The sequence below is a fragment of the Papio anubis genome, chromosome 3 (genome assembly GCF_008728515.1).
Source record: "Papio anubis isolate 15944 chromosome 3, Panubis1.0, whole genome shotgun sequence".
NCBI lineage: Eukaryota > Metazoa > Chordata > Mammalia > Primates > Cercopithecidae > Papio > Papio anubis.
The window spans coordinates 159,558,139-159,582,315 of record NC_044978.1 but is presented as its reverse complement, the minus strand read 5'-3'; positions in this window follow the sequence as shown (position 1 = coordinate 159,582,315).

The following is a 24,177-nucleotide window of genomic DNA, read 5'->3' as shown; positions in this document are numbered from 1 at the left end:
TGAATGTTTATGTTCCCCTAAAATTCGTATGTTGAAGCCCTAATGCCCAATGTGAAGGTACTAGGCAGTGGGGTGTTTGGGAGGTAATTAGGTTATGACAGCAGAACTCTCATGAATGAAATTACTGCCTTAGAGCAGAGACCCTAGAGAGCTGTTTCAAGAGACAGTGTTATCTACGAGGAATGGGCCTTCACCACACATGGAATCTGCCAGTGCCTGGAGGTTGGACTTCCCAGACTCCAGGACGATGAGAAAGAAATGTTTGTTGTACATCCAGTTTACAGTACTTTTCATTGTAGCAGCGCAAATAGATCAAGATACCCACCCTCAGATCCTGGCAATTTCTGAGCTGATCCTGAACTGGGTAGAAAATGTGTCAGCAACCTCAACTCCCCCGCCTGAGGGGGTCTGGAATAAGCCTTGCTGCTGTGGATACAGAGTCACAAGCAACAAGAATGAGCCCTGCCTCATTCCCTCTGAGGGACCCTGGTTGCTTATCTCTCTTGCTGTATGTCCTGTGAACTGATGGATTACCAGGAACCTGCTGGAATCCTCAATGTTATTTTCAGTGGAAGCATTTGCTTTTGTTTCTTGATGCTCTATTAGATCCCTTCAGATATTGTAAACTGCTTGGACAATCTTATTTCATGTCATTTTCTCAGTTCTTGACACTCCAAACCAGGCTTTCTTGCCAATTCAAGGATTTAGGTTTGCAGAAATCTCAATATTCTGAAGGTACCAGAGCCCACTGGCATCATGGAGAGAATGACAAGGAATGGGAGTGGTTATCCTAGGCTTCCTAACCTTGTTTATATCATGATACTGTTTGCACTGTCCAGGTATGCTGGAAAAAAAAAAATGAATTTACCTAGAGGTTCTTGTCTCCTGGCCCCATCCTTGAAAACTAAAGGGATTAATGTCATGCTACATTTCACACTGGTTAGGAAGCTGTGACCTACTTCATCATGGATAATATTTGACTTATTTGAAGAATGTGGTCCAACGCACCTAACGATTTTCCCATTGAGTGTTTATAGGTTTGGGCTGTGGTGGCCTCTCCCTTTTTTAGTCACTATTGCCTACTTTTTTCTGAATGCATCTTGCTTAGCTCATTCTTCTTTTTTTGCTTCTTTAATTCCCAGTTCTCAACTCCTCTCCACCTGTCCACCATATCCTAGTCCATTTCCACCAGCTTCCATTAGGAGTGCATTCTCTCAGTCTGTCTTCCAGCCCACCGTGCTCACCTGAGAGCTCTTGGAGGGCTGCATGGGAGGGTGGTGTGGCCCAGTGGAAGCAGCCAAAGATTTTGAGTCACACTACCTGAAACTTAAATCTCAGATCTGCCACTTATTAGCTTGGTGAACTTGGGCAAGTTACCTGTACAATGGAATAATAACAGATCTAAAAGATATCATATAGTTAAAATGGTAGAGACCACTTAGCAAATATTGGTTATTAGTAATTACCCATCTTCCTGTCAGTGGTTAACATTGTCTTGGATTACAGCTGGTATTCAGACTCTGATGGAGGTTGAAATCCTGCCTTTGCCCTCTGTCCCCCACAAAAAGATCTTGGGTGATTGAATTGCCATTCCCAAGTCCATGCATTAAAGTTTGTGATACTGACTTACATAAGAGATCTGAAGTGTATTTAAACTTCTGTAATTCTAAGTACCACAGTGAATTGGTGCCAGTCACAGTAGAAGAGAAGCTGTAAACCAAGAGAGCAGCAAAGGATGGGCCAAATGACACCAGCAAGATCCTAGGGGAGGGAGGAACCAGAAAATCTCTAGCAATTTGGTGTGAGAACTGTGATAGCTGAGACAATAGTTTTGGCTGCAAAGCATGTTGGGACCACAGTGGCTGACAATCCGGAAAGAAGAAATTGGGACCAAGGGGGTTTGGGGTAACAGAAAAATGTACCAGGATCTATGTAGTGTGGAAAGGCCAATCTCAATTTTCTCATCCAGTGCATGCTTGGCAGCTAGTGTGGTCCCGAATGGCTGTGCTGGCGATGGGTATGGAAGCAAGGTGATGAGTCACAAGCACATTTGAGTGCTGCTCTTGTGCATATCCCACTGGATCCTTGCAGAAATAGTGTTAATGTTCTTATTTTCTCAATGAAGACACTGAGGGTTAGGGAGCTTAAATAACTTTGTTTAAGGTCAAATGTCTTGTGAGTGGAAGAGGGAGTAATCCCGCATGTCAGACTGTCTTTAAACTCCAATTCCGTAGTTTTTTATTTTTTTGAGACAGGGCCTTGCTTTGTTGCTAAAGTCCAATTCTCTATCGCTATATCACGCTGTGTCTCTGGAAGCAGCTGAACCATCAGAAATAAGTTAAATTACATTCGATGAACTCTGCTTGATCATGTAGGCAAGCAGGCAATACCCTTTAGGCAAACAAAAAGCTAACAATCAAGCTTTAGGTATCTGAATAAACGACTTAGATGGAGTAGACAGATAGAAGAAAGGAAACATTGAAATGCTTTATCATATCAGGACTTTTAGTTTTGTGAGGCAGGCAGAGACATCAGCTTTTTGCTTCTCCCTTGGTAGACATCCATTTCCTTGTTCCTGTATGTCTGCAGAGCCTCCAGCTCATAGTTTGGATCCAAAACTTACTGTGTTTCCACAGTTTGTGGTTATGATGCATTTTCTTAAAATAATATCAAGGATATTAAAATTGTAGTAACTGAAGTTTTCTAGATCCAGATCTTTGATTTCTGCAGGACAATGAGAATGCCTTTGAAATTGATCTGTGAAGTATTAAAAAAACTGTGTCTATGTTTATGGAGACTTATTCTGATATTTTTCTCTGATATCATTGGTTGGTGAAATATCTGATATCACTTCTATTATCTGATATCACTTCAGTTCTCTCAACCCAATTTTTCCCTTAAGTTGTATACTTTTTTTTTCTGGCATAACATCAATTTCTTCAGATTGCATTTTTGATTTGTCCATGAAATGAATGCCATGCTCCTAAGTAATACTTCAGAATATTATGTTTTTGGTATAAAATGTTTTGATTGTTTCTGAAACCATTCTGAGGCTCTATAATGTGTTCATTCCATTTGTCTATGGACACTTAGAGGATTATCTGGAAACACAGAATGGTAAGAATGGTTACAAACCCCTACAATTTAGCTTTAAAGCTGGTATCAAAATCCAGATTCTGCTCAGACATATTTTAAAGAGTATTTCTATTGACAAGATAACAAAGCACATTATTTTAAAAACAGCCACTTTACCTTTGAAGGCTTTATTTGAGCATTTTGCCTGCCTGCCTGCCTGCCTGCCTGCCTTCCTTCCTTCCTTCCTTCCTTCCTTTCTCCCTTCCTTCCTTCTTTCAATTCTACATCCACAAATAGCCATCAAATACCTATCCTCTGTGAAACCTGTTCTAGGCTCTGGTATGTTTGAGGAAAAACAAGGAAGACATTGTATCTGGAGCAGAGTGGGTGAAGAGGAGATGGTAGATGAAACCAGAGAGATGGAGAAACGACAGATAACATCTGACAGGGCCTTACAGGCCATTGCAAAATGTCAGCTTTTGCTCTGGTAAAATGGAAGCCATCAGAGAGTTTGAGCAGAGGAATGACATCATCCCACTTATAGGATCGCTCTGTTAGTGTACTGAGAATACACTGTGGAGAGAACAGAAGTAGAAACAGAAAGATAATTAGGAAACGTTTGTAATAATCTCAGCAAAAAATGATGGACCTTGGACCAGGGTGGAGTTCATGAGAAGTGGTCAGATTCTGGATGTATCTGGAAGGGAGTATCAATAGCATTTGCAAGTAGAATGGCTGTGAGGCATGAGGAGTCGGGGATAATTTCCAGGAGTTTGGTCTGAGTAACCACAAAAAACGAAACAGTTATTATGATGTGAGGTAGGAACAGTAAAAGTTCAGTTTTAGACATGTTGGGTTAGAGATGCTGTATGGCAGATGCACCTGACAGTAATAACTTAAGCATTACCCAAGAATGATCCTGTATGGCAGACACACCTAAATGTGTGTGCCAAGCTCTAAAGCTAAGGAATCTCAAAGTGTCCAACCTAGAGATTCATTCTTTATCTCTGAGGGACATCTGAGCTCCAATACCATTTTGTCTATGGGATGGAGGTCCTTTGTTTTGGGTTAAATAACAGTTTTCAGGTGGAGGTTGTTAGGAAGAGGGTGCTAAGTGAAAAATGCTGCATAAACTGCAGGTTTTCTGTAGGCTTTGGTGGTTCTCCGGGCCAGGCAGCCACCACTGGACTGCTCTGTATGTAAGTTCCCTTCAGTAAATACTATGTTATATTTGCCAGCTCTGAGTAGCTTCCTCAATGCTTTGAACCTGGTGTCATGACTGTTGCAGCTAACAGGGGTCTGGCACAACAAAATGCCTATTAGATGTCCAGGTGGAGATGTTATCTATGCAGTTGTATTTGTAACTTTAATTGATGGGTGAGTTTGGAATAAAGCTAATAATTTGGGAGCCTTCTATGTATAGTTGGTATTTAAAGCTAGGAGACTAGATAAGATTTCTAAAGAAGTGACTGATGAGCGGGAAGGGAAGAAAGTTCAAGGACTGTGTGGATGCCCTTATGTTTGCAGGTTAGGGAGATGAAGAGAAACCAGCCAAGAAAGACTGAGAAGTGGCTGAATGAAGAAGAGAGTATTTCAAGAAGAAGAGAGCAATAAAGTATGCCACATGCTGCTATTAAGTCCATTGAGATATGTGCCGAGAACTGTTATTGGACGATTAATATAGGGAGTGGATGGATATGGCAAGAATAGACAATTGTATTGAGGTGTGTTGCTGGGAAGAGGTTCAGAAAAGTAGGCTAGTTGCTGGAAGAAGATAATAATTCAAAGTAAATTGATATTTAACTAATTATTTCATAATGAACTACAGTGGAAATACAAGTGACCCAGAACATCTCAATTGCCTTTCATATTTTCTGAGAAGACTGAGTATACTATACACATTCTTTATTAACCATCTGAGAATCACTGATTATAAACTTTGGGTTTTCAGGTCTAGAAACGTTTGTGATGAAAGAATCTAAGAGAACATTTCTATGCTTATTTAGATTACTTAGAGTTCAATCTAATTAGGACCTGATAAGAAGTATTACATACATTTCATCTATTTCAACTGACATCTTTTCATTAAATTATAAATTTACTTGCTTAAAATATTTGTTGGACACCTACTATGTATGTGTGAGTCAATTGCTATGAACTGAAAGATGGGTGAAGTGTTATCCTGAAAGGGTAAACATGTAAACAAATAATGACAGCACAAATCAATGTAGACTATACTGGAAATACATTCAAAATGCTGTAGTTGACACAGACCAATGGAACAGAATAGAGATCTCAGAAAGAAGACCACACATGTACAATCATTTGATCTTTGACAAACCTGACAAAAACAAGCAATGAAGGAAGGATTCCCTGTTTAATAAATGGTGCTGGGAAAACTGGCTAGCCATCTGCAGAAAACAGAAACTGGGCCCCTTCCTTACACTTTATACAAAAATTAACTCAAGATGGATTAAAGACTTAAATGTAAAACCCAAAACTATAAAAACCCTAAAAGAAAATCTAGACAATACCATTCAGGCCATAGGCATGCACAAAGATATCATGAGGATAACGTCAAAAGCAATTACAACAAAGGCAAAAATGGACAAATGGGATATAATTAAACGTAAGAGCTTCTGCACAGCAAAAGAAACTATCATGAGAGTGAACAGACAACCTATAGAATGGGAGAACATTTTTGGAATCTATCCATCTGACAAAGGTCTAACATCCAGAATCTACAAGGAACTTAAATTTACAAGAAAATGAACAACCCCTTTAAAAAGTGGGCAAAGGAAATGAACAGACACTTCTAAAGAAAAAAAAAGACACACATGTGGCCAAGAAACATGAAAAAAAGCTCAACATCATTGATCGTTAGAGAAATGCAAACCAAAACAACTATGAGATATCATCTCATGCCAGTCAGAATGGTGATTATTAAAAAGTCAAGAAACAACAGATGCTGGAGAGGCTATGGAGAAATAAGAACACTTTCACACTGTTGGTGGGAATGTAAATTAGTTCAACCATTATGGAAGACAGTGTGATGATTCCTCAAAGACCTAGAACTAGAAATACCATTTGACCCAACTGTATATACCCAAAGGAATATAAATCGTTCTATTATAAAGACACATGCATTCGTATGTTCAATGCAACACTATTCACAATAGCAAAAACATGCAATCAACCCAAATGCCCATCAGTGATAGACTGGATAAAGAAAATCTATTCCTTGTAGATTCTGGAATACCATAGTATTTCAGGGTACATATACACCATAGAATACTATCCATCCATAAAAAGGAACAAGATCATGTCCTTTGCAGGTACATGGATGGAGTTAGAAACCATTATCCTCAGCAAACTCATGCAGGAATAGAAAACCCAACACCACATATGGGAGCCGAACAATGAGAACACATGGACACAGGGAGGGGAACAACACACACTGGGGCCTGTTAGGAGGGTGAGGTTGGGAGAGGGAGAGCATCAGGAAAAATAGCTAATGCATGCGGGGATTAATACCTGGATGATGGGTTGATAGGTGCAGCAAACCACCATAGCACACATTTACTTATGTAACAAACTTGCACATCCTGCACATGTATCCTGGAACTTAAAATAAACTAAAATATCTTTTAAAAAGTGCTGTAGTCACAATAAATAGCAGAACACAGCAGAAAGGGCAGCAGAAAGACTTATAGGGCCACCAAAAGAAGAAGTAGGATTTAGACCTCCACTAGGAGGTTGGGCTGGATAATGTTGAGAGGTCGTGCAATCTTGAGCCTATGAAAATCATCAATGCAATTCTATCCCCAGGCATGAGGCGTCAGGCTCACACATCTGTGGAAAAGTGGTTATCAGGATACTGGAGACAGAGAGGTTGTAAACTCCCATGGATATTTAACAGGGTTAGCGTATGGCCACTTGATGCCCTAAGCACTGTCCAACAGTGGTTGCTCTTAGGCCCTACCACTGCTTAAAAATCAAGAGCTTAAGGGTCTGTTACACAAATCAACTGATGAGTTAAGTGCTAGCCAGATCCAGTCAGTTGTGTTGACACTGGAAGGGAACCAGACACTCTCACTCCATGAGATTAAAACAAACGTGGTATCTGATGACACCTTCGAACCAAAGTTTTAAACTTCAGTTACTCATCATGTCTGAGAAAATATTTCCTAAGCAATGGAGATTAAAGTCAAACACTCCAAGAAGATAATAAAAAATTCCACTGAAGTTGAGTGTGACAGTAAAAGAGTTAAAAGCATGCACCTAACTAGGTTTTTCTCCTAACTAGGGAGAAAACTACCAGGTGACCCCTCCCTTCCCTTCCTGTCCTAAGCACAGACTTAATTGCTTCATGGCTAATCCAGGGCTCGTGTTAGCAACATGATTCAGATTTGAAGCATGGTTTAAGAAGACAGTTATTATACATGGTTGAGCCTAGAGGGAGAGTCGGAATAATCATTTGAAAGAGTGCAGATCTAGGTAATGATAAATCATATTCCCCTCTTGTATGCTAAGAGTTCACATCCTGACAATTACTCCTTTGGAGGATAATCACCACCACCACCACCACCACAACAACAACACTACAACTATAGAAGGAGGATAAATTAACTCTTTAAAAAGAAGACTTACTATGTATTTGACACTGTGTTAAGAATTTATTACGAATTATGCCATTGAATCATGACATTTATGATATAAGTAATATTGCTAGACATACTTTGTGTATGAGAAAATTGAGACTCAAAGAGTCAAATGGAACTGGGATTTGAATCCAGGTGCGTTTGGCTCTATCTCCTTTCCACGAGTTATTTATGTCCATAATACGTCTTTCTTGCTGCAGTGTAAACTCAGTAGACCACGTAGTTGCATCTAGTTGACGCTGGCAACCCTCCTGATGCCACCATAGGGCATGGCGGGCAGTAAGTTTGTTGAGTAAATGAGTGAATGAATAGAGCCTGCATCAATTACAGGAATTACAGTAATTCTTAAAGTATTTCATTTGTAATAAAACTCTTGCCAAAGGACAATAATAAAGTTATAAAAGACTGGCTATCTAAAACATTACTGTAGCCATCATCTTATTCATTTTCAATATCAGCCTGGGATTTCTTATTTAAAAAGGGATAAGTCTCATTAAACAAGAATACTGAGACAACCAGCGTGCAATATATGAGTATATATGCATTTTCTTTCATGTAGTGATGATTTGTGTGTTTAATTTTTTATCTCTAATAAAGAATTAAATTGTTTAGTGACCTGAAAATTGAAAATTTTCTCTGTACCAAGACAAAAAATGATCACTTCTGGACTGAGTGTGAATAAATGTTCCCTGGTTGTCACTTCAGTTCTTCACCAGTTGAATGTCAGAGATTTGTATTTTCCAGATTAATTATTAGTCTAGGCAATGACTATGTGCTGTTATGCTTCACAATTAATACTCAGACTGTTGTGAAAGAAAGATAATTTGGTGTTTTGAAAGGGAGATAATTTTGTGTTTTCTGGCTCATTCTTCAGGGATAAAAATAAAGTGGGGAATATGCTCTTCTAGTCTTTATTGCAGTGGAGACAGAAGTTGATTAATTAAGTTGTCACCTAACTATAAACAACCCGTGTCAGTTATTTTACAACTTTAATAAAGTTTTTAGAAATTTACATCAAAATTTTAATCAACATTACATGTATTATTTATAATACCCGGATAGTATCAGTGTGGTGTATTTATAAGCATTGTGCACTGGTGCAGAATTTCAAACTTGATTCTTCATTAAATTTTAATTCATGAACTTAGCTCCTCTAGGTGAACACAGATAGGAAATAACAAAGTCTTCACTCATCTTGGAAAGGAAAATGCTTCCCAGGCCTTTCAGGGCTTCCTCAAGCCCAGGGGGATATGCCTAACGGGTGTCCCCCACATTCCCCAATGACTTTGACACTTCCTTTCCATGTTTGCCTGTTGAACTGCTGAGTTTACCAAAATTCCTGTACACTCAGCATTGTTCCAGCAAACCAGGGGTAAAAGTACTTTAAAAAAACACTGAATATCTTGGAGGAAATAGATTTTCCAAAGTAAAAGCATGATGGGGGAAAATGCAGGAAACAGCAGGAAGGGATTGAGCAGGTGGAGGAGTATATCTGACACATAAAAAATTCATGCTGAGCCTTCCTAAGCTGCTCAAATGAAAAGTGATTAAGGCAAAACTAATGTCTGCATGTCATTTAGAGGAGGAAAGACACACGTTTTAGAGCTGACTTTAATTTTATTCTTAGAATTTATGTGAAGGGAAGGGAATGTGGGAAATGCAATTAAAATAAAATTTTCGTTCAACATGTGCTGTTTAGATTGGCACTCCTATTAATTCAAAGAACGGGAAGATTATCATCAAATATTTAGCATCCTTTTGTGTGAGTATAACAAGTTCAGTAAACACAGTCTCTAACTTTTTGGAGTTATCGCTTTAAGGCAGAATTAAGATACGGTAGGCAGAAATCTGACCATTTAGAGACAGGGACAATATTCGCTATGGCTTGAGATAAGCAGAATAAACAAATCTCTACTTATGCAGCAACTAGGCTTCCTAGTTTGAAAAGCAGAACTTTAAAGCCTGAATGTATCACAAGAACGCTTTCCATGGAATAATTGTTCTGTTCATCTAAAAACAGCTTTGGAAAGACTAAGGCCCCTTTTCAAAGATTATTGACACCCTGGCTAATATTGGTGAACCAAAAAAAAAAAAAAAAGTTTCTCAAATTTGCCAATGGGCAAATAACTCACTTTCCGATTAAATGATGAAAGCTTTTCCTAAAAAGGTGCAGCATAAATCATGTTTTTGCTCTTTGTCTAACTGATTAGCAATCACCAAATTCTCTAAGGACATAACAATTCCTTCAAATTTCCAGTGAGGAGGTTGACTATACATTGGCCACTGGCTGGCCACATGGCCCTGGAGATATAATTTGTTTGGTCCATAAAAAATTATTGTTGATTTTCTTTTAAAATAAATAGTTAAAAACTGGGACATTTTATCCAAATATCTACATTTATGGTTTCTTTTAAAAAATATGTCTCTGCCATATTTTCACATAGCCACAAATCAGTTGCAGCTGAGAAACATCTGCCCCTTTAGATTCCAAAGTTTTCCAGTTTCTTGATGTTTCTCAACATTTTTATCATTATCCTAAGAAAGTTTCCTTTGAGGATATTTTCCCCCGCAATTGCCTATCGATCCCCAAAAGATTTTAATAACAAATACACGGTGTATCGGTTTGTCTATGGTGGCCATTTGGAAGACCACAAACCATTGTACTACCTAAGAATTTTGCACTTCTCCGGAACAAATTTTTGCCCCCTTGTGAACGATATCACCCCTATGGAGAATGCATGCTGCTCTAAACCTTGTGGTTCTGCAACACTGAGACTGAGTGTGTTTTGTGGAACTAAAAATAAAATATGAAAAAATTGGAGGACTATAAATCTTATACCTCCCTTATTTTAGTCCTTAAATGCCTGCCCCCTGGGGGCATTTAAGTTTGCAGTCTCTGATCCATATGGAATAGAGAGAAATCATCTTTACGATCTCTAAGAGATTCTAAGTTGAGCCTCTTTCCTCTGTCCTGGATGGCCACAGCCTTCTATGCCGAGCTGTAGAATGGTCATTTCTTCAATGATTTCCTCAGGTGAATGCAAGACGAGTGATTTTTAATTCAGAAAGGAGATGATTGAGAATGTGCTCTGGTCTTGATAGAGCGGATTCTTTATTCATCCAATCATGGTTTGTGCTCAAGAAATATTTATTGAAACTTACTCTTTTGTCTAGCACTGTGCTAGGTCACTGACACCAGTAGAACTCTATATGCATCATTAACTGAACACAGTGATGATTCTGATCATGAGATTCTTTTGATTTCCCAGTCTCATGGTTGGGGTATCTGGTAAAAGTTACTGAGAGATTTTAAATGATCAATCTTTAAATACTAAAAATGGAAGTGTGAGCAAAAGTAGGAGGAATCTACCAATTTCCTGACCATTGATGCAGGTTGGTATGTCAGTGCAATTTGCCTGTGACATATTTTTCCTTATGAATGAAGGTTGTATGTGTATTAAGAGAGAATAAGAAAATACAAAGCCGTAAGAGGCTAACAGTAGGAATTCTGATATTAGGAAGATGTATCTTTTGATCTCATGAAGACAAAGGTAGGGTTCAACTGTTGGGTTTCATTTGATAATTAGGAGATAGGCTGGATTGAAGACTAGTTCTGGACTGAATACATAATGCCCACCAAGAGGCTTTTGTTAATTGCTGGAGACCGAATGTTTGTGTCTCCCCAAAATTTATACATTGAAATTCTTACTTCCAATGTGATGGCATTAGGAGGTGGGGCCTTTGGGAGGGTAATTAGATCGTGAAGTGGAGGTGGATTAGTTCTCTTACAGAAGAGACCCTGGAGAGCACCCTCATCCCTTCTGCCATGGGAGGACACATTGAGAAGACAGCCATCTGTATTAGTCTGCTCTTATGCTGCTAATAAAGAAATACCCGAGACTGGGTAATTTATAAAGGAAAGAGGCTTAAGGGACTCACAGTTTTACATGACTGTAGAGGCCTCACAATCATGGTGGAAGATGAAGGAAGAGCAATGGGACTATTTACGTGGTGGCAGGCAAGAGAGCTTGTGCAGGGGAACTCACACTTATAGAACCATCAGAACTTGTGAGATTTATTCACTACCACGAGAACAGTATGGGGGAAACCGCCCACATGATTCAGTTATCTCCACCTGGTCCTGCGCTTGACATGTGTGGACTAATACAATTCAAGGTGAGATTTGGGTAGGGTCACAGCCAAACCATATCACCATATATGAACCAGGAAGTCAGACATCAAATCTGTCAACACCTTGATCTTGGATTCCTAGGCTTCAGAGCTGTGAGAAATAAATTATTGTTGTTTATAAGCCATCCAGTCTATGGCATTTTGTTATAGCAGCCTGAATTGACTAAGACAGATATTGGTGCTAAGACATTAACAATATCAATTCTTGGGTCTTGCTCTTGTAGGTTCTGATTCTGAGGTCAGGTGGGGCCAGAACTACTGATGTGGAAATTAGTGGACTAGATGAACTCTTGAGATTACAAGTGTCAGCCTCCAAAAAATACTTTTTAGGACCTTAAGTATCAATCCAGGTGGAAATTCATCAGGTTTTGGAACTAGACAAATATCTCATACCAGTCGATACATGGTACCAGCATATTTTAATGCTTACTGTCTGTAAAGAGGTAAGCAATCATATTTGGAGAGCTTTTTGGTCTATGTACAGTACTATATCTTACAGAAGTATTGGTGGCGGTATGAGTGAACCAATGATCAGTTTTAAATAGAATAAATGTAGGTCAACTGCTATTGCAATTAAATATTATAAAAGGACTCATTTAGTTGCTAGTGGCAGAAAATCAATTCAAATGGTTTGAACAAAAGGGGATTAGCTAGTTCACATTTTCGAAAAGGGAGACTTTGGATTCAGATATTAAACAATTAGGATCTGTCTTTCTCTATTTTTCAGTTCTGCTTTTCTTTGTAATTTCCCACCACAGATACTATGAAGTAGCTTCACTCTTGTGTAGGGTCCATCAGTGGGTGGCAAGATGACCTCCAGTAGCTGTGGGTTGACAACTCCAGAGTACAGAGAATTTCTCTTTCCCAAGACAGACAATAAAAGGGCCAGGGCAAGTTTTCATTGGTCTGCTTGTATCATGTGATGATCCCAAAACTAATCACAGTATCCGTGGGATATCTGACTTTGATTGGCCTGGAAAGGGTCACATGTCTATTCTTGTTGTTAAAGGATTGTATCAACTCAATCTGAAACACAAGGGCTGAGAATAGGGATTGTTCTCCAACTAAAAATGGGGTATAGTCACCAAAAGTAGGGGGAATGATTGCTGGACAAACAAAACCTACAGATACCATAAAATAATAGCAAATACCATCAACAGCATTTTCTGAGATAATAAGATCTACCTTTAAACTCAGAGAGAACAAATTAATGTATGGGTGAGTACGACTGGTTTTAATCCTTTTAAATTATCATTAGTGAGAGATCATTTCAGAATGATGGATTTACCTGAGAAAAAACAAAGTTTTCATATTCCAAAACAATGATCAAACTTACTAAGAAACTGTATTTGTGTCTGAAAATATTATTAACATCTTGTTGGTGGTTCTGAATTGGAGTGAAAAGACAAGCTTTCATTTCTTGAAAGATGATCAGTATAAAAACTGAGAAGTCTGATCCTTAGAGAAAAATCAGGCCTGAGATGTCAAGCATGTCAAGGTCTAGAAGATACTTGAAGAAACCAAGAAGCCATGACTCAAACACATCAAAACTTTCTGGAAATATGAAAAATAACAGCTGGGTGCAGTGGCTCACACCTGTAATCCCAGCACTTGGGGGGCTGAGATGGGTGGATCACTTGAGGTCAAGAGTTCGAGACCAGCCTGGCCAACATGGTGAAACCTTGCCTCTACTAAAAATACAAAAATTAGCCAGGTATGGTGGCCCATGCCTGTAATTCCAGCTACTTGGGAGGCTGAGGCAGGAGAATCACTTGAACCCAGGAGATGGAGGTTGCAGTGAGTGGAGATTATGCTCCTGCCTAGGCAACAAGAGCAAGACTCTGTCTCTAAATAAATAAATAAAAGATGAATAATAATGAAAAAGCAGATGGTCACCTATTCAAAGAGATGACAGCAGGGCAGTTAGAGGGCAATAGTGGGAGACAGTTTGTCTGAATACCTTTTTATATTTTTGATGTTTTCACTATTATGTATTTAGAAATTTGTAAATAGAATTTAAAAAGTTATTGGGCCATGACAAAAAAAAAATTCTCCAAAAGTTGGGCATGATGGCACATGCCTGTAATCCCAGCTTCAGTGAGGCTAAAAGGAAGGAGGATCACTTGAGCCCAGGGTTCGAGGCCAGCCTGGGCAACATAGCAAGATTCTATCTCAAAAAAAAAAAAAAAATCCTAAAGTCATCATGTAAACGCAATACAATCTAGCATCTCTGCTGTGCTGGTTTTGTGATTCCAATTGTGCCTCCCCCTGCTTTATAGGCAAGCCTCAGACTGGCCTCTGATCCATTACAGAGTTCCTCTGGGTGGGACACACCAGAAACTTCCAGTTCAGCCTTTCTGGGTGTAAATCTCCAACTCCTTCACCAAGATGCTTTCTTCAAGGAGAACAGAATGTACAGAAGGCTGGATGCAACCTGGTGCGATAAACTACACAGAAAAGAGAAAAATGACATTGCCTCATGGACAGATCACAAAACCCTGACCTCAGAAGTTCTCCAAAATTCGAGGAATTCTTCAGCTTACAGCCATCTATGCTTTCCCTGACTCATGAAATTCTTCCTCTCCCATATGAGTTTCTCCTGAATAATGCTAATTAAAGTAGACAAAAGACCCCCTTCCCCCACAGAGCACTGATCTGTATATTTTATTTAGGAAACTGTATTTAAAATATTTTTGGAAAACTGAGGCTGATAGGAATGTCTGCTCACATAAAGGTCTAGCTTTTAGTTATGTAGAAACTTTGTCTAACATAAGAATTCATTTGGGAGGATTCCGGGAAACTGAGGCTTTCCTGGAAGGGATGATGGTTACTATGGTTTCTTGGGCATCCTTAGATGTCCTTTGCATTTGAATCACTGGCATTTTAATTCTGTGGGGACCATAGTCTGATTGCATTTCTCCTTCACCTTTCCCTGATATCTCATACTAAACACCAATAATGCACATTGATGAATGAAACTAAAGCAATTTGGTGGAAGAGGTAAGAAAAACCTCTACTCAAATTAAATTTGTGTTTGTAAAACGTACATTGATGAGGAAGAACCTGCTGGCTCAGAAACCTTCCCAGAGTTGTGCTGATGAAGGATGGAGTTAACCTTGCTTTACCTTTTTGAGGCCTGAAGAAAGCCTCATGACTGAGAAGTCACATTTAATTTTATTTTCTATTCAGAGCTGATACCTCCTTCTCTCTGTCTTTATTTTGCAGGCTCTCTGTTGATCGGGCACAAGTGTGCAGGTTTTTTAAAACGATGATGTTATCTGTTTACTATTCAAATGCAATTTTAAATGGTTTGGCTCAGCACATTTGAATAAAAAATCCTATTAAAGATGCAATATTCCTTTGCTACCTTTTTGCCAAGTGCATTTGCATGGCATTCCTTTCTCAATCGGAATATAATACTATATACCTGTTCAGAGTGATGTGATTTCCAGCATTGAATTTGCAGTCGTGAAACAGGCTGTTCACCTTCCTATCATGGAAATTGGGTATTCATGCATAATTTTCTCCCCTACACTTACAAAATACATTATTAGCCACATGTTTATGCCCTTGCTCTGCTCTGTAGCATTTTCATTTAAAATCTTCCAAATTCTTATTTTTGCTCCTACCATTTGATAGAAATCGTGAAATTGCTGAGTTAAGATAAGCTCGCTCTCTTTTTTTTTTTTTCCTAAGCATGATTGGGGATAGATAGGAATGAGAGATGAAGAAAGCAATGAAGAAAGTGCAAATTGATCATTTACTTTAAAAAGTTCTGACCACTGGCTTGATGAGAAGCATCTTTAATTTTAAATATTTTGCATCTACTTAACTGCCTAATTGCATGGTTAAATGAGCTGTAGGAGAAAGATCGCAGCTAAAACCTTGGATCAATTTCAGCAAGTTCTAGAACACTGATGGTAACACTAGGCTGTGTTTCTCCTCTGGTAATTTTGAACTTCTTCAGAGAGCCCTGTTTATTAAGCAAGGCAGACTTTCTGCTTGGGCAGCATTTTCCAATTACAGAGCCTTCCCTGCAGTATCTAGAGATGGAATCAGAGACCACACACGCGTTCCGGGCAATGCCGGGCAGCCCAAAGTCAGCAAGTCCGATGCTCAGCCTCACTTTCTCAGTGTGCTGCAGCCGAGGGTTGTTTCCAAGAGCATTCTGACATGTGTTCTGTGTGGTGAATAGGTGGGAGCAGGCTGCCTGCAATAATTGGCCAGCCGGGATTGCCTGGGTGAAGCTCCTGGAACTCGCGCTCATCAATAGCATCCATTGAAATACAGTTACACTGCTGCCCACAAAGACTGAGTGTGTGTGTGTGTGCGCGCGCGCGTGTGCATGTATGCATGTATTCACGCACACATCTGTGGATACTCAGGATGCTGATTTTTTGGAACTGGTAATTATTTAGAGATCTTGGACTAAGTCATAATGATACATTTATTAGAGGAAGAAAACCCATCTAGGTTGCCTTGAGATGTGGGGCAGACTGTGGGTGGGGGTATCCAACATTCTATGGGTAATAGCTGAGCAATCCCAGTTGTGCTAATTAGGAGAAAAACAAATATAGTAACACAAGAAGTGTAACAATAAGAACCCAGCCACCACAATGAGTGTAGCACTGACGGGTGTGCCAAGCTGTGCTGAGCTAAGTCTTCCATGAGAACAATCTCAAGCAATGGCAAGAGCATGGATTATGGAGCCAGACCCTCTACATTTGAATCACGGCTTTATCACTTACTAAAGTTATGTGATTAGGGGTAAATTGATTAACCACTTTGTGCCTCTGCCTCAGTTTCATCAACTGTAAAATGGGTATACTAATTACACTGAATTCTACCAGATCATCTGTTCTCAAATTAATGCATTTTTACTGCCCTCTAAGTCTCCCGTGTATGGTGGAGAAGCTAATAACTACTGTTCTTAGAACGTCTTTTTGTGTATGGCTTTGTGTAGCGTCTGCCAAGGAGAGGCACTTGTGTGAGATTTTCCTAAAAGAAGAGAAGCAGAAGCCATTGTTTTAAGGGAGGTGGTTGCAGGCAAATGTATGAGCAGGTAGATGAAAGATTTATAATGGCTTTCAGGTAAGCCTAAGAATTACCTCTCTCAGGGCTTCTGACTGAGAAGCCAGAGAGACCCTCCCAGAGGCCCTTAAGGTGTTCAGTGGCCTCTGGGTGAGTGTCGACTCCCACTTGCATAGATACAGCAGCAGGCAGAAAGGTCCTGGTGGCTTCCCCGAACTCCCTTGCTAAGCCTTTCCAAAAGACTGCAAACCTCTAATTTCCTGCACTAGAACTATTGATGCTTAGAACACGCCAACTATCTTTGTTTTTCTGACCAAATGCTGACGGACACACTGTCTCATAGGGTTGTTGTACAAATTTTGTGGGGGGTTTCAAACAAATGCTTGGACTAGTGCTTTCCACTTAAATTTGCAGCTCATAAGTGCTTGTTACTTAGTTCTCACCTCAACTTTAAGAGGTGGGGGTGGGTAGGAAAGTGGTGAGGGTGTAGTTTCTAGGGTCGGTGTACCTAGGTTTGGAATTTACAGTTAATTCGCTTATGAGCTACATGGTTGGAGAAATTTATACATATATCAGGGATAGAAGTAGCACTTGCTCGATATGATTGTTGAGAAGATGGAGAGTTAATAACACATAGAGCAAAAGTTACCTGCTACAGAGTAAGACACTATGCTTATTAGCATGTTGACAACTTGTTCAGAAGATTGGGTTCTCAGAGATCAGGCCTCTTTTCATTTCCCTGGGGTCATCTGGAAGTGTGGGGAGTTGCTTCTGCAGACCATGCCTTGGTTTCCCATAAACGATCCCGCAATTGCCTCTTGTTGGTGTTTGCCTTCCTATTAGACTGGCCTCCCGTCTTTCCTGTTGCCACCTGCTCCCCATTCACTGGGTCTCCCTGCTGGTGAGTGGCCTTGCCCTCATGATCTGCCATTGCATGCTCCCAATTTCTGGTTCTTCTGGTCCAAGTGAGCTTCCTCCAAGTTGTCTGTGATATGCCAGACTGGCCAGGGGACAAAGAAATACTTATTTCCCATTGTCCAGTCACTGCTCCATGTAGAACCCTTTAGGAAAACAGTTTACTGAACAAAGCAAGTTAAACGAATGTTTTCCCTACTGTACCTTGGGCCCCACACTCAAGTACAGAGCTCCAGTGAGCCTGGATGTACCAAGGGGAGGATGCTTTCATTTTCGTAAGGGGAGTCAGCTCACGTGACCTGGCACCAGTGCAGGCCCAATGACAGCTCCAGAATATTGTGTCACTCTAGTCTAATCTAGGGAAAAGGCAAGTACACTTTCCATCTCATCGCCTCCTTCATGATAAATCTGGACAAAGTGAATTGGCACCGAGGTGGATACAAAAAGATGGCTGAACTTCGACTGACGAGACGTTACACCAGGACAAAGGTTGAGCCAAAACTTAAAGAAAGAAGCTTTTACAATAACCTGGCATATCAGATCCCTTTCCAAAGGCAAAGATAGAGATTGGCATGGCGGGACATTGAGAAGTAGAATATTTGGAATCAGACAGATACAGGCTAAGATACCGGCCGAGTCACCCCCATGAGTCTGCTAACTCTTTAATCCTTCATCTTTCTCTTTTGTGAACACGCAAATCACCATATTTACTTTCAGAATTGTGGTCAGCATCTGAAAGACAATGTGAAAAAGTTGAGGGTATAGTATATGTTGAATAAATGGACTTCTTCTATTTAAACAGTTTGCCCAAATACCCTCTTCTAATAGCAGTGATAACATTTTGGTTTGAAGAGTAGCATATCTGTGTATACATGCCTAGAGTAGGTCCTGGGACACCAAAAGTGCTACGTGGGTGTTAGTTAAGTAAGCATTTTAATTCCATTATTAAAAAAGAAATACATTTGATAATATAATATAGACAATTTATGGTGATACATTTTAGAGGTTTAGGGATAGATCTTGAGGCCTTACTTGTGTGACAACATTAATAATGGTGTGAACATTTCTAAATTACACTTTTTTCTAAAAATAGAAAGTTGAATAAAGTCTCCTCCAAAACGAAACCTTTGCAATTAAACTGGAAGGATTTTCGCAAATGCCACACTCCCGCCCTAAGACTTCCTTTGAACCAAGTCAATAATTTTAGAGATTCACAGGTAGTTGCGGAATTTACATCATGGTATAAAAATTCAAAATGGTGGTTGGGGCACAGATGATTCTGTGCAAATCCCTGAATTTTTGTCATTTCCAATGGTGACATTTTTCAAGTGACATCCCTGTAAATACTGAATAATAATATGTTCCAGACAGAACCCTCAGGGGACAGGAGAAGAGAATGAGAATGGAGCAGAATTAAAACTGACAAGAGTGAGAGACGGCATGGAAGATAAATAGCAAGTGCGGCTCTGTCAGAGGAGCATGGGCTGCAGAGCTGCTCAGATGATTGCATGATTGATGGAATCAGCTGTGGAGGAAATGTCCAGTAATGTAGGAACAGATCAGTATTGAGAGATAAATCATCCTGCAATCGTACACCGCTATCTCAACCCTAATGGGGTTGAAAAACAGCACAGTTTTGAGGGAGGTGTTGAGATAATTGTTTTCTAACAACCTGTTCCCGTGTATTGGCAAGAAAGTTAAATCAAACTTGAGACAGCATTGCCAAGCCACGGGTGTAAGGACTAGGGGAGCAATATGCTTTTACCATTGAATTGAAATTTCAGCAGCTCTTGGGCTACTCGCCAATCTAAAGGCAAGGGAGCCTTTTTTCCTTGAAAATACAATTCAGATCCCAATGCCAAATTGCTACTTTGCTCTCCTATCTTCCTCTTGAATTTTCCCTGTTAATTCCCAGAGGAATATCCTGGTTGTCAGCCCATGGCAGGTCTTCCTGGACATCAGAAAAAGCTTTTTTAAATTTATTTTTGAGACAGAGTCTCGGTCTGTCGCCCAGGCTGGAGTGCAGTGTTGCGATCGTGGCTCACGGCAAACCCCACCTCCCAGGTTCAAGTGATTGTCCTGCCTCAACCTCTCTAGTAGCTGGGATTACAGGTACCCACCATCATGCCTGGCTAATTTTTGTATTTTTAGTAGAGAGTGGTGGGGGCGGAGGGGTGGGGAGGTTCACCATGTTGGCCAGGTTGGTCTGAAACTCCTGACCTCAGGTGATCCGCCCGCCTCAGCTTCCCAAAGTGCTGGGATTATAAGCAGGAGGCACCATGCCTGGCCTGGAAAAGCTTTTTTTAAAAAGAATGCTAACCATGCCCTAATTTGGGCCAGCAATTCCGTAGGAAGAAGAAAGCAGTGCAAGGGAGAACAATGCCATTTATTGAGTACCTACTGTATGTATCGTAGGCATGGTGTTTAGCACATATTAGCCTCAGGAATCCCAAAGCATGCAATCAGATGGATCAATGATGAACTGAATCTGGGAAGATGCATTAAATAAAGGCAAAAAGGCAGAATAAAAACCCTAGGAACTCATTAGTTCTCTGTTCCCGACTCTGCTCAAGCAGGGTCTGGGTGAGCATTTCTCCAAGTTGGAGAAAGCATCATCAGAGTAGGGCATCTGGAGGCCTTTGTTAGCATGAGATTCTATAGATCACAAAATATTCTTTGATTGCTGTTTGTCTCCAACAATTTAAGGGAAAATGCTTCTCAGAGACATGGAGGGAAGCTCAATGACACCTTACTTCCTGTTTCAATCTGGGAGACTCTTGGGTTAGCCAAAAAGCAGATCTGATGGAACTCGAAGGAACTAAAGATAGTGGGTCTGCTACTTAATCTTTCACAATATATTCCTCTAGATTTGCATGGCCTTTTTGACATTTAGACATGCTCTTCATATCAAGGACTGTTGCAGTCAGACATTAAGTATTCTATATTAATGTTTTTAGAAGTATTTTGTACAGTTGACCCTTTAACTGCATGGGTCTACTTATACATGAGTTTTCTTCTCCTCTGCCACACCTGAGAGAGCAAGGCCAACCCCTCCTCGTCCTCCTCCTCCTCTGCACCTACTCGACATGAAAATAATGAGCCTAAAGGCCATGCTCCACTTATGATGATCCACTTCCACCTAATGAACAGTAAAAATATTTTCTCTATCTTATAATTTTAATAGTATTTTCTCTATTATAAAAAAATACGGTATATAATACATATAACATACAAAATATATGTTGATCAGCTTTATGTTATCAGTGAGGCTTCAGGTCAACAACTGGCTATTAGTAGTTACATTTTGGGGGACTTAAAAGTTATATGTGGATTCTTGACTGTGTGGGGTTGGTACGCCTAACCCCTGGGTTGTTCAAGGGTTGACTGCGTATATAAATTATATATAAAAATACGTAATTAATTTATATATTATATATAACATATATAAGATATATAAATTATATATAATGTATAACATATACTATATAATACAAATTATATGTAGGTTTATATATAAATGAATTTTATTTTGTAAATCCTTCAAGTTATATATTAGTATAAATTATATATAATATATAGCATATATTATATAATTATAAAAATTATATATAGGTTTATGTATAAATTTATTTTATAAATTCTTCCTTATATTTTATATGAATAGTAGTACATATATAGTTTTTATACATATATACACACTATATATAGTAAAGTATGTGTATATATTATATATAGTTTATATATACACACTATATATATAAAATACATGTATAAAATGTAAGATGTAAGGATGAATTTATAAAATAAAATTTATTTAGGGACAGGCGTGGTGGCTTACGCCTGTAATCCCAGCACTTTGGGAGGCCAAGACGAGCAGATCACGAGGTCAGGAGATCAAGACCATCCTGGCTAACATGGTGAAACCCTGTCTTTACTAAAAATACAAAAAATTAGCCAGTTGTGGTGGCAGGCACCCGTAGTCCCAGCTATTCAGGAGGCTGAGGCAGGAGAATGGCGTGAACCCAGGAGGCGGAGCTTGCAGTGAGCGGAGATCGTGCCATTGCACTCCAGCCTGGGCAACAGAGCAAGACTCCATCTAAAAAACATAAAAGAAAAGATAAGAAAATAAAAATGTATTTATACATAAATCCGCGCGTGTGTGTATGTATATATGTAAAATATAAGAATTGATGAAGGTAAGAAACACATGCACACTTTTAAAGAAAGAGAACAAATTTACCCTCACACAACCCTGGGAAATGTGTTTTTTTCTCATTTTACAGATGAGGCTTTTGAAGTTCAGGTAAAGTCAAGTCTTTGTCTAAGTTAGCGTTAGAATTTGAATCAGGCTTCATTCCTCTCTCCATCTTCCCATCCTCTGATTTCTTGTGATTCTTTCAAAGATGTGATTATTCACGTGGTCTGTGCTCCTTAATTCCCTCTACAATCTTACCCATAATACAAAAGCACCTAATGGCAACAAAAGTCTATTTCACCTGAAATACTATGAGACGATCACCCTGCTTAATTGCTTAAGGAACCCAGCTGAATATAATTTTAAGCTATTTATTACGGGAACAGACTCTGGGATTCTCTGTCACAGTTTCTGAATAGAAACTTTTCCTGTGCTGAGCTAAGTTTATCCAGGCATGGAGGCAAAGAATGCAGATGTTTAATTAAAAGAACGCAGATGTTTAATTAAAAGGAGTGGCTTAAGTTTAGATTAGATCGTTGTAATCTTGGGAATCTAGCCGGATTTTAACACTGTTATTTTTATTTGTGGATAGATATTTCTAAGGAGCTCCTGATATCTTTATAGCCCTCCAGAACCCTTTCTAATCCTAAAAACATGTTAAATTCACTCTTAGAATACTGAAGCTGAAGGTAATTCTTAGAGATAATCTATTCTTGTGCCTTTATTCTACAGATGTGGAAACTGACGCCTAAGGATTTAAAAAAATCATCAAAAGTCACACGAAAGATTGTCAAAGGTCAAATCCAACTTATCCCTATTTTCCCAGGACTTTCTCAGTTTTAAAAATTGAGGCAGGGCATGGTGGCACATGTTTGTAATCCCAGCACTTGGGAGACTGAGACGGGAGGATCCCTTGAGTCCTGCAGTTCAAGACCAGCCTGGACAACACAGTAAGACACTGTCTTCACAAAAAAATTAAAAAATTAGCTGGATGTGGTAGCGCACACCTATGGTCCTAGCTACTTAGGAGGCTGAGGCAGGAGGATCACTTGAGCCTAGGATATCAAAAGGTTGAGGCTACAGTGAGTCATGATCGTGCCACTGCATTCTGGTCTGGGCAAAAAAAAAAAAAAAAAAAAAAAAAAAAAAAAAAAAAAAGAAAAACCAAAAAAAACAAAAAACAAAAAACAATAAAAACGGCAAGTCTTATGTCCCCAGGACTCCCTTAGTTCTGGACAAACTGGGATGGCTGCTCTCCTACCTTGTGCTCTCTCTATTTACTTATTTCACTGGCATAAATGGAAAATGGACAGATTTGGAGGAGAAATGCATGCTGCAGTTACTGATAGTATTCTAGAAACTGGACAGACAGAACCCAAATGTCCTCTTTGGAGTGTCTGGCAGTGAGCAAACGCTCAACAAATCTTCATTGAATCAATGAGTGAATGAGAATGCAAGCCACTTGAAGTAGGTGTCATCACTAGTTCGTTTTTCTCAATGTTGCTCTAATTCCCATTGAGAGGATATCAATGATTTCCTGTTTTTTAACCTGCCTACATTTTGTTCTTGAGTTCCTAGGTAAGATGAAGCTGCATGTAACCTATGGAGCTGCTGTTTCGCAGATGGTCGTTCCCAAGGTGCTTTTCACAGTGTTTTTGAATTATCTTGCCAATATTTCAGGAAAAGCAGCAAAAAGAAGGGAAAGAAAAACTGTCATAATGAGAAATGACAGGAAAGCAACTCCCTCATGGGGTTGTCAGGGAAAGAATTGTTGAATAATTCAAATAACAGATTTGTTCAATTCTAAGCCATTTCCTGCCCCAGCTTCGGAAATCTGCAGAAAAGTTCTGGACTAGGAATTATCCAAGACCTGATTTCATTGCTGCCAAGGGATCAGTTGAAGGGACAAGCTCCTTCAGGCAGCTTGGGGGAAATTACCATGGTTTGAGGTCGCTTACAGAATTTTCTGGGTTGGCAGGCCCTAGATGGCTTTTTCCTTGCCGCAGGAAAATGTGAACAGGGCCAGCACCTCATAGGTCTCTGAAAATAAAATGTACTGAGTTCTCACGGGTAGCTCAGCATTAGGTATGGCAGCTGCCCCAGCAGATT